Here is a 7,601-nt window from a genome sequence, read left to right on the forward strand (position 1 = left end):
CCTCAGCTTTGTTACCAATGAGCCACAATGGGATCTCCCCAATCCAGGTTTTTATGTTTCTTTTTTTTTTTTTTTTTTTACCCTTGCTTTCTTCGGGTGGCACTCACGGCACACGGAGGTTCCCAGGCTAGGGAATCAGAGCTTGAGCCACTGGCCTACACCACAGACACAGCAACACCAGGTCCGATCTGTGTCTGCAACCTACACCACAGTTCAGGGCAATGCCAGATCTTTCACCCACTGAGCGAGGCCAGGGATCAAACCAGCACTCTCATGGATGCTAGTCAGATTCCTACCTGCTGAGTCACAATGGGAACTCCACTAAATACATAAATTTTTTCAAAGAGAGAGAGAGAGGGAGGGAGAGTGTGTGTGTGTGTGTGTGTGTGAGAGAGAGAGAGAGAGAGAGAGAGAGAGAGAGAGAGAAGGTCTGGTATCACTTGGGGAAAAATAAAATTATGCTTGGAGAAAAATATCTGTCCCTAGAGATCATTCACAATGGCTTGCTCTGCCTGTTCATTTCTCTCTTTCTTCCCTTTTCTTTTTTCCTTCCTTTTCTTTTCCTTTCGCATCTGTCTGTGCCGTGTGTGTGTGTGTGTGTGTGTGTGTGTGTGTGTGTGTAGTCTTCTTTTAGGGCTTCACATGTGCCATTTTGTAGGTTCCCAGGTTAGGGGTCAATGCTAGTCGGGTTCGTTTCCACCGAGCCACAACGGGAATTCCTGCCTTGTGTTTCTTTATCTTTGTTCTGTTACTAGGTGCTAGGGATTCCTTTTTGTTAAGTCCAGTCACTTAAATAAGGGTGTTTGCAGGGTTGCCTAAAGCATCAAAAATGTATTTTCTCATTAAATATTGGAATGTGGGGAGTTCCTGTTGTGGCTCAGTGGTAACAAACCCGACTAGTATCCATGTATGCCGGTTCGAACCCTGGTTTGGGAACTTCCGTATGCCACAGTTATGGCTCTAAAAAATCCTCTCTCTCTCTCTCTCTCTCTCTCTCTCTCTCTCTCTCTCTCTCGATAATATACACATACACACACACATCCATACGTACATACCTATGTACACGTATACATATACATTGGAATTTGGTCTGCCATCGATGAGATGCTCCCTCTTTGTGTGTTGTTCATTTTGTTTTTTGTTTTTTAGGAGTGCACCCTTGGGATATGGAAGTTCCCTGGGCTAGGGGTCGAAGAATCGGAGCTGTAGCTGCTGGCCTGCACCTCAGCCAGAGCTATGCCCTGCCAGATCACCCGATCTGAGCTGAGCGGCCACGTCTGTCACCTACACCTACCTCCCCCTGAATGAAGACGTATTTTCAATACATCTCAAGTGGAGAAAAACTTGCTAAAAATCACTTTATTTGTCATGGAAACCATATCTTCTAGCAGACATGGCACAAAAGCCAGTGTTTATGGTCATCACACCACAGACATCAGAATTCCAAGCTTCTAGGGGTTTCTGGGGGCGGGGGGTGTGTCCCCAGGGCCTGTGGAAGTTCCATGCCCGCCGCCACTGCCACTGACTGCTGCCGCCCCTCTGCCACCACCCAGGGATCCTTCGCCCTGGGTGGGTGGGGGGAGGGAGAGGGTATCTCAGCAGAAACGATCTTATCTTACGGGGTTTATGGGTGGCTAGAAGCATGTGGTTCTGTTCATGTCATGCTCGAGGTTTCGGTTTTTGCCCTCCTACCTACCCAATGGTCGGCAGATGGAATTCTTCTGGTTTTCTCTGGCCATCCCTCTCCTCGAACTCACGGGTCCAGTTTTTCTCCCACATTTGACTTTTCCGGGAGATCCACAAAAGGAAGCGCCAACCCTTGACATCCACCGACAAGAGATCACCACCCTCTGCCCCTCTTTAGCCCCTTCTCATCCTCATGCCTGCCTGCACACATCGGAGACATTTCCAAGTGCCCAGGAGGATCCTTGGACCCTGACACCTCGAAATCTTCCCTGAGCAGCAGTGCTCGGGACTCAGACCTGGGGTTTATCACGGGCTCCAACCACGACCTTTGGTTTTCCTGGGCTGGGAGATCGGTTTCATGAGATGGAACCGGCTGCGGATTCAGCTTCTGGATCTGGAATGTGAAACGTTGTACACGACTTTTTTCAAGGCATGACTGTAGGGGAACGAAACCTTGCCCCCCCCCCCCCAACCCGCCACATCCCAGATGTCACATGAGCACGGGGAGGAATTCTGTGGAGCTGGAAACAACCATGACCCAAAAGAACACAGGAAGGAATTCCTGTCATGGCGCGGCGGAAACGAATCGGACTAGGAATCACGAGGTGGCAGGTTTGATCCCTGACCTCGCTCAGGGGTTTAAGGATCTGGCATTTTTCCGCGAGCTGTGGCATAAGGTCTCAGATGTGGCTCGGATCCCGCCGTTGCTGTGGCTGTGGCTCAGGCTAGCAGATGCAGCTCCGATTCAACACCAAGCGTGCGCGCGCGCGGGGTGGGGGGGGGGTGGGGGGGGAAGGGAAGCAAACCTCCTAAGAACGACGAAAGTGCAGTTAGGAAACAGAAAATGATGATCCCGGAAGTCCACTTGAATGTGGTTGGGAATCATGCATAGGACCACACCGCCACCGTGTGAGAGACCAGTGCAAGACAGCTGAACAATACAAAGCGGGGTGGGGGGGGGGGGTGCTTGGCGGGGGTTGGAGGAGGAGGAGGAGGAGGAGGAGGAGGAGGAGGAGGAGGAGGAGGAGGAGGAGGAGGAGGAGGAGGAGGAGGAGGAGGTGGGGGGAGACGGCGGCACTGGTGGTGGGCAAAGGTGCCTCTGGGCGAGGACTTTGGTGACCATATTCTCATGGCAGGCTTGAGAGCCCAAAAGATGACATGGTGGAGGCTGAAGTTAAATTTGGTCAAAAGGAAAACAACCATGAGAAAAGATGCGTCCACCCACACATAGAAAAGATATCGTGCCAAGAATGGGAGCCCTGTTCCAATGGCTCTTCCTGGGATTGTGGGAAATGAATCGATAGCAAGAAGATGCTTTCACATCCATGTCTTCAATGACTCCTGTACTAAGTGCGTCGTGGTTTTGCCAGTTTGGCAGAGTTGTGGAATGTCATCCGGCAATTGCATCTCCCCTGCCCAACCAGCAAGATGGAGTTGTTCTTTTTTTTTTTTTTTTTTTCCTGCTGCACTGCCTTTCCTGTGCCAGGGATCGAACTTGAGGCTCAGCTGTGACCTAGGCACAGCGGGAACTCCGAGATGGATTTCTTTTTCCTTCTTTTTCTTTCCTTCCTTCCTTTCTTCCTTTCTTTCTTTTCTCTCTCTCTCTTTCTTTTTCTTTTCTTTCTTTCTTTCTCTTTCCTTCCTTTCTTTCTCCTTTCTTTTTCTTTCTTTCTTTCTTTCTTTCTTTCTTTCTTTCTTTCTTTCTTTCTTTCTTTCTCTCTCTCTCTCTCTCTCTCTATCTTTCTCTTTCCTTCCTTTCTTTCTTTCTCTTTCTTTCTCTCTCTCTCTCTCTCTCTCTCTCTTTCTTTCTCTTTTCTTTCTTTCTTTCTTTCTTTCCTTCTCTCTCTCTCTCTCTCTCTCTCTCTTTCTGGTTTTTTTTTGGGGGGGAGCCACACCCGCAGCACATGGAGGTTCCCAGGCTAGGGGTCAGTTCGGAGCCTTACCTGCCGGCCTACACCACAGGCACAGCCACGCGGGATCCGAGCCGCGTCTGTGACAGACACCACAGCTCACGGCAATGCCAGATCCTTAACCCAACAAGTGAGCCAGGGATCAAACCTGCAACCTCATGGTTCCTGGTCGGATTTGTTTCCACTACCCCAGGATGGCAATCCTGAGACTTGCAAAGTTTATTGTTTGTTTCGGGTTTTCTCCACCCCCTCTCCCTCCTGTTTCAGCTTTATGTTTTACTTTTTGGCCACACACACGGGCAGCAAGTGGAAGTTTTTCCTGAGCCAGAGATGGAACCTGCACCACACAGGGGCAACCAGAGCCACCGCGGTGAGAAAGCAGGAGCCTTGACCCTGTTGGTCGTGGGCTTCCTTCTTCTTCTTCATCTGTTGTTGTTTTTTGGGTTTTTTTTGGGGGGGGGGTTGTTTTCCTTTTTTTGTTTTGTTTTGTTTTGTTTTGGATGAGATTTCAGTTCACCCCCCCACACATACACACACACTCATAGTGTTGCGTTGTACTTTCCCTCCGTTGTGGTTGGTCAGTCATGCTGAAATCCATGTTTCTATGACCTGACCACCAGAGCATTTGCCCCAGGCAGCCATTTGTTCTCTTTGGACTTTGTCTCAGTCTATGCAGAGAGAGATTTTCATTTCCACTTTCCTAGGATCGACTGTATCCTTCTCTCCCTTCCTAAGCTTCTGGGCTTTGCTTGTCTGCTTTTGACAGACCGTCTCCGTCGGTAAGGGTGGCAGGTATACCGACTCCTGCGTTGTCGTTCTCCGAGAGCTTGCCGGGTTTCGTTTTTGCCAGTCCCCGCCTACCCTCCCGCCCTCCCTCTCTCCCTCCCTCCTCCAGCTCCGTGCAGGGAGGTGGGGTGGGGGTGGGGGAGAGAAGAGAAGGTGGAGGGGAACCTGAGATCTCTCTCGCTAGTGCCACCCTCACCGCGCCGGCTTCTCTCTGGAATTCCCAAGCCCAGGAAGGGACATGCTTGGGGGAGCGAGCGCGGCTCCTTCTAGGCAACAGCGAGAACCTCTTCCCAGCTCCTTCCCCGCCGCCGCCGCCGCCGCCGCCGCCGCCCCCCTCTTTCCATCTGCTGCCATCACGCCACGCAGTGCCTTGCCAGGAGGCAGCTCCGTAGTGGAAGCCTCGCGGTCGTGCAGGACGCCTGGCGCCTCGGCCCCGGGAAGAGCTCGGGCATTTGGGTGGCCGGCGCTGTGTCGTTGTGTCGCCGCCGGCCGGCCGGCCTTCCGGATCTGTCCTGGTGACGTTGGTGGCGGTTGTCGCGTGCCATCTAGTGTCCGCTTTTATATCGTCCCTTCCCTCTGCAGCTTTGGGGACCTTCGCGAGGGATGTGACTCAGCCATCCGGCCTGAGTCAGAGTTCCGGGAGGCTGGCGACACTGGCGGCGACAGCTCCGGTGGCTCAGAGGCCTGGGAGTGTCCCTCTCTCACCGGAGATTGGGCGTGCAGGCCTGTGAGGGAGTGACTGTCACCGCGCTCCCCAGGCAGGTTCTGGGGCCGCCTGGCCGGGTCGACCAGCATCCGCTCTTGCCGCTCCGGCCCCGGGGACCGACCAGGCCTGGGCCGGGCCGCCTCCCTAGCGAGGGGAGAGGGTGTGCGGCGCCCGGGACTGCCTGTGCTCGGGTGGCCTGGCCTTGTCCCGGGTCGCCCTTTGGAGCGTGAATGACTCCCGCCCGCCGTCCCTCCAGCCTCTCATCCCCGAAGTGAGGAGCGGCCCGGGCTGTGCGCTGTGAGGGCGTTGGAGGGCGCGACAGGCTCGGTGGCCGGCACGCTTGTTTCCCGGTCGTCATGCCGGCATGGGTCCCTCCCCCCCTGCCCCCCGACTGATGGCTACCGCCGGCCCGTGCGGAGTCGTACTGACGAGGTCTAGACCGGCACAAGCCGTGAGGGGTGGAGCGGAAAGGGTGGCTCGGGCCCCGGCGCCTTCCTTCGCGGGGTCCGTTCGTCGGAGGCGCCTCCGTGGAAACATTTTTTTTCCAAGTCCTGATGGATCCGGAGATGGTGGATGGTACCCCGCCGGCCCCCTGCTCCCGGGTGTGGCCGGGAAGGGTGCACCTGGGCCTGAGGCGTGCCCATGTAGGGTCCCGGTCGTTGGACAAGACTTCGTTTCCCACGCTCTCATTCCCCCCCCCCCCGCCCCCCCGCCCTCGGAGTGTTTCCCTGTCGGTCGGTCGATCTGTCGGGAGGTGGGGACCGGCCTGAGCTGGATGGTGTGTCCTGGATTTTGGGGGAGCCAAGTCCCCGTCTGGAGCTCCGGACAGACCGATACCTGCCCGCGTGGGCAAGCCGGGAAGGGCTTCCCCGGCTGGCCGGCCGGCTCCACCTCCTTCCTGTCCCTGTCCCTTCCTTGCGGTCACGCTCCCCGGGTCGACCAGATGGCCCTGAGAGCGCTGGGTCTGGCGACTCTAGGGCAGGGCTGGGGGACAAGTGTCCGGATGGGGGTTCCGGGGATACCCCCACGTCCTGTGGGTGGGCCCCGCTGCTGGGCATGGACATTTTTCGCGGCCGAAATAGGCCTTTTCTGTCACCAGGTAGATGCTGACACGATCCTCTTCAGCGCCTGTCGCTGGAGACCTTGGGCCTCTGGATGCACGTGGGGGGCTTTGGGCTTTCGGCTGCTGTCCAAGGCCTGACCCTGCCCTTTGCACCCCGCGTGGGGGCCGCTCGCCTGGGCCTGTGCGCCGGCTCTCGCTTGTGCATCCAGCTGGCCCATGCTGCGGTGTCCCCTCCGGTCTTTGGCTGACCCGAGGGCGGCAGGGCGCGTGGCCCTGTGGGGTCTTCTACCCTGTGTGCCTCCCTGCTGCGGGCACCCGGCGGCTCGGCTGGAACAACCCCACCCTGTTGGCTCCGTGCCACGTGTCAGGCATTCTCCCTCCCGGGGTTGTCAGCCGCTGTCTCTCCCCTGAGAGAGGAAGGGGAGGAGGAGGAGGAGGAGGAGGAGGGGGGGCCGGTGAAGCTGAAGCAGGCCCCCGTGGTGATTGTCTTTGCTGGCCCTCCCTCCCTCCCTCCCTCCCTCCCCTCTTCTGGGCTCTTCCCTGGCTCTGCCAGGACTGATCGATGTGGTGATGTGGCGCTCTCCTGGGCTTGGGCTTAAGCCGCGCCAGGTGAGGGACGGCCGCTCATGGTGAGTTGGGCCGCGCCTCTCATTCTGTCGCGGGCCCCTCGCTGCTCCTCCCCCACCTGCGGGTGGTGTGGGGGAAGGCAGGGGTGCGGCCTCCAGCCTGACCTCTGGTCTCCCGCCCTGCTGCCTTCGGGTGTCAGTCGGGGGGGGGGGCCTGGGTCCTTTGGGACGCAGCAGGCATTCTCGCTTTGCCTCCTTGGCGTGTGCCTTGCGAGCGGTCCCTCCCCAAAGTGGGGGGAGGCCTCCCTCGCTGCCATGCTTCGCATCCCTGCGGGTGCGTGAGCGTGCCTCCCCTGGTCCTCTGTGGTGCCCCTGGAGTACTCCGGGTTGCCTGTCAGATGCCCGAGGCCGAGCGGTGGTGTCGTTTTCCTCTCCCAGCGGTGAGTCCCCTCGGGTCCCCACTGTGGTGGTGGCGTGCCCCACGAGCAGCTTCCTAAAGCTCAGGGGAGGGGGTCGAGACGGTAAGGCAGGGGAAGCTTGTGTCCCCTCCCCGGGAGGGGCTCAGGTGGACCCCTTGTCATGGGTCTCCCTCACTGTGTGCCAGTGAGGGCAGCCCTTGGCCCTTGAGTGGCACGCCCCATGCTTCTCCCTTGACCGGGAAGGCTGCATGTGGTCGTGAGAGCGACCGCGGTGGGCCGGGAGATGTGAAGGGGGGGTCCCCGTCTGGCTTTCCGGACGTGGCATCCCTCCACCCACGTGGAAAAGTCTGAAAGGCAAGCCTGGTGGCAGCACAGACTCTTGCCCTCCCGGCTCTGACCGTGGACGCTCACATGGGCTGTGTGCTTTACCCATACCGCAGACCCCCCCCCCTTCTGACTTCCCAC

The sequence above is a fragment of the Sus scrofa genome, chromosome 8, assembly GCF_054392235.1.
Source record: "Sus scrofa isolate SSC_HxYL_T2T_F1_AM1 chromosome 8, Sscrofa_HxYL_maternal_Yorkshire_Landrace_v2.0, whole genome shotgun sequence".
In the NCBI taxonomy this organism is placed as follows: Eukaryota; Metazoa; Chordata; class Mammalia; order Artiodactyla; family Suidae; genus Sus; species Sus scrofa.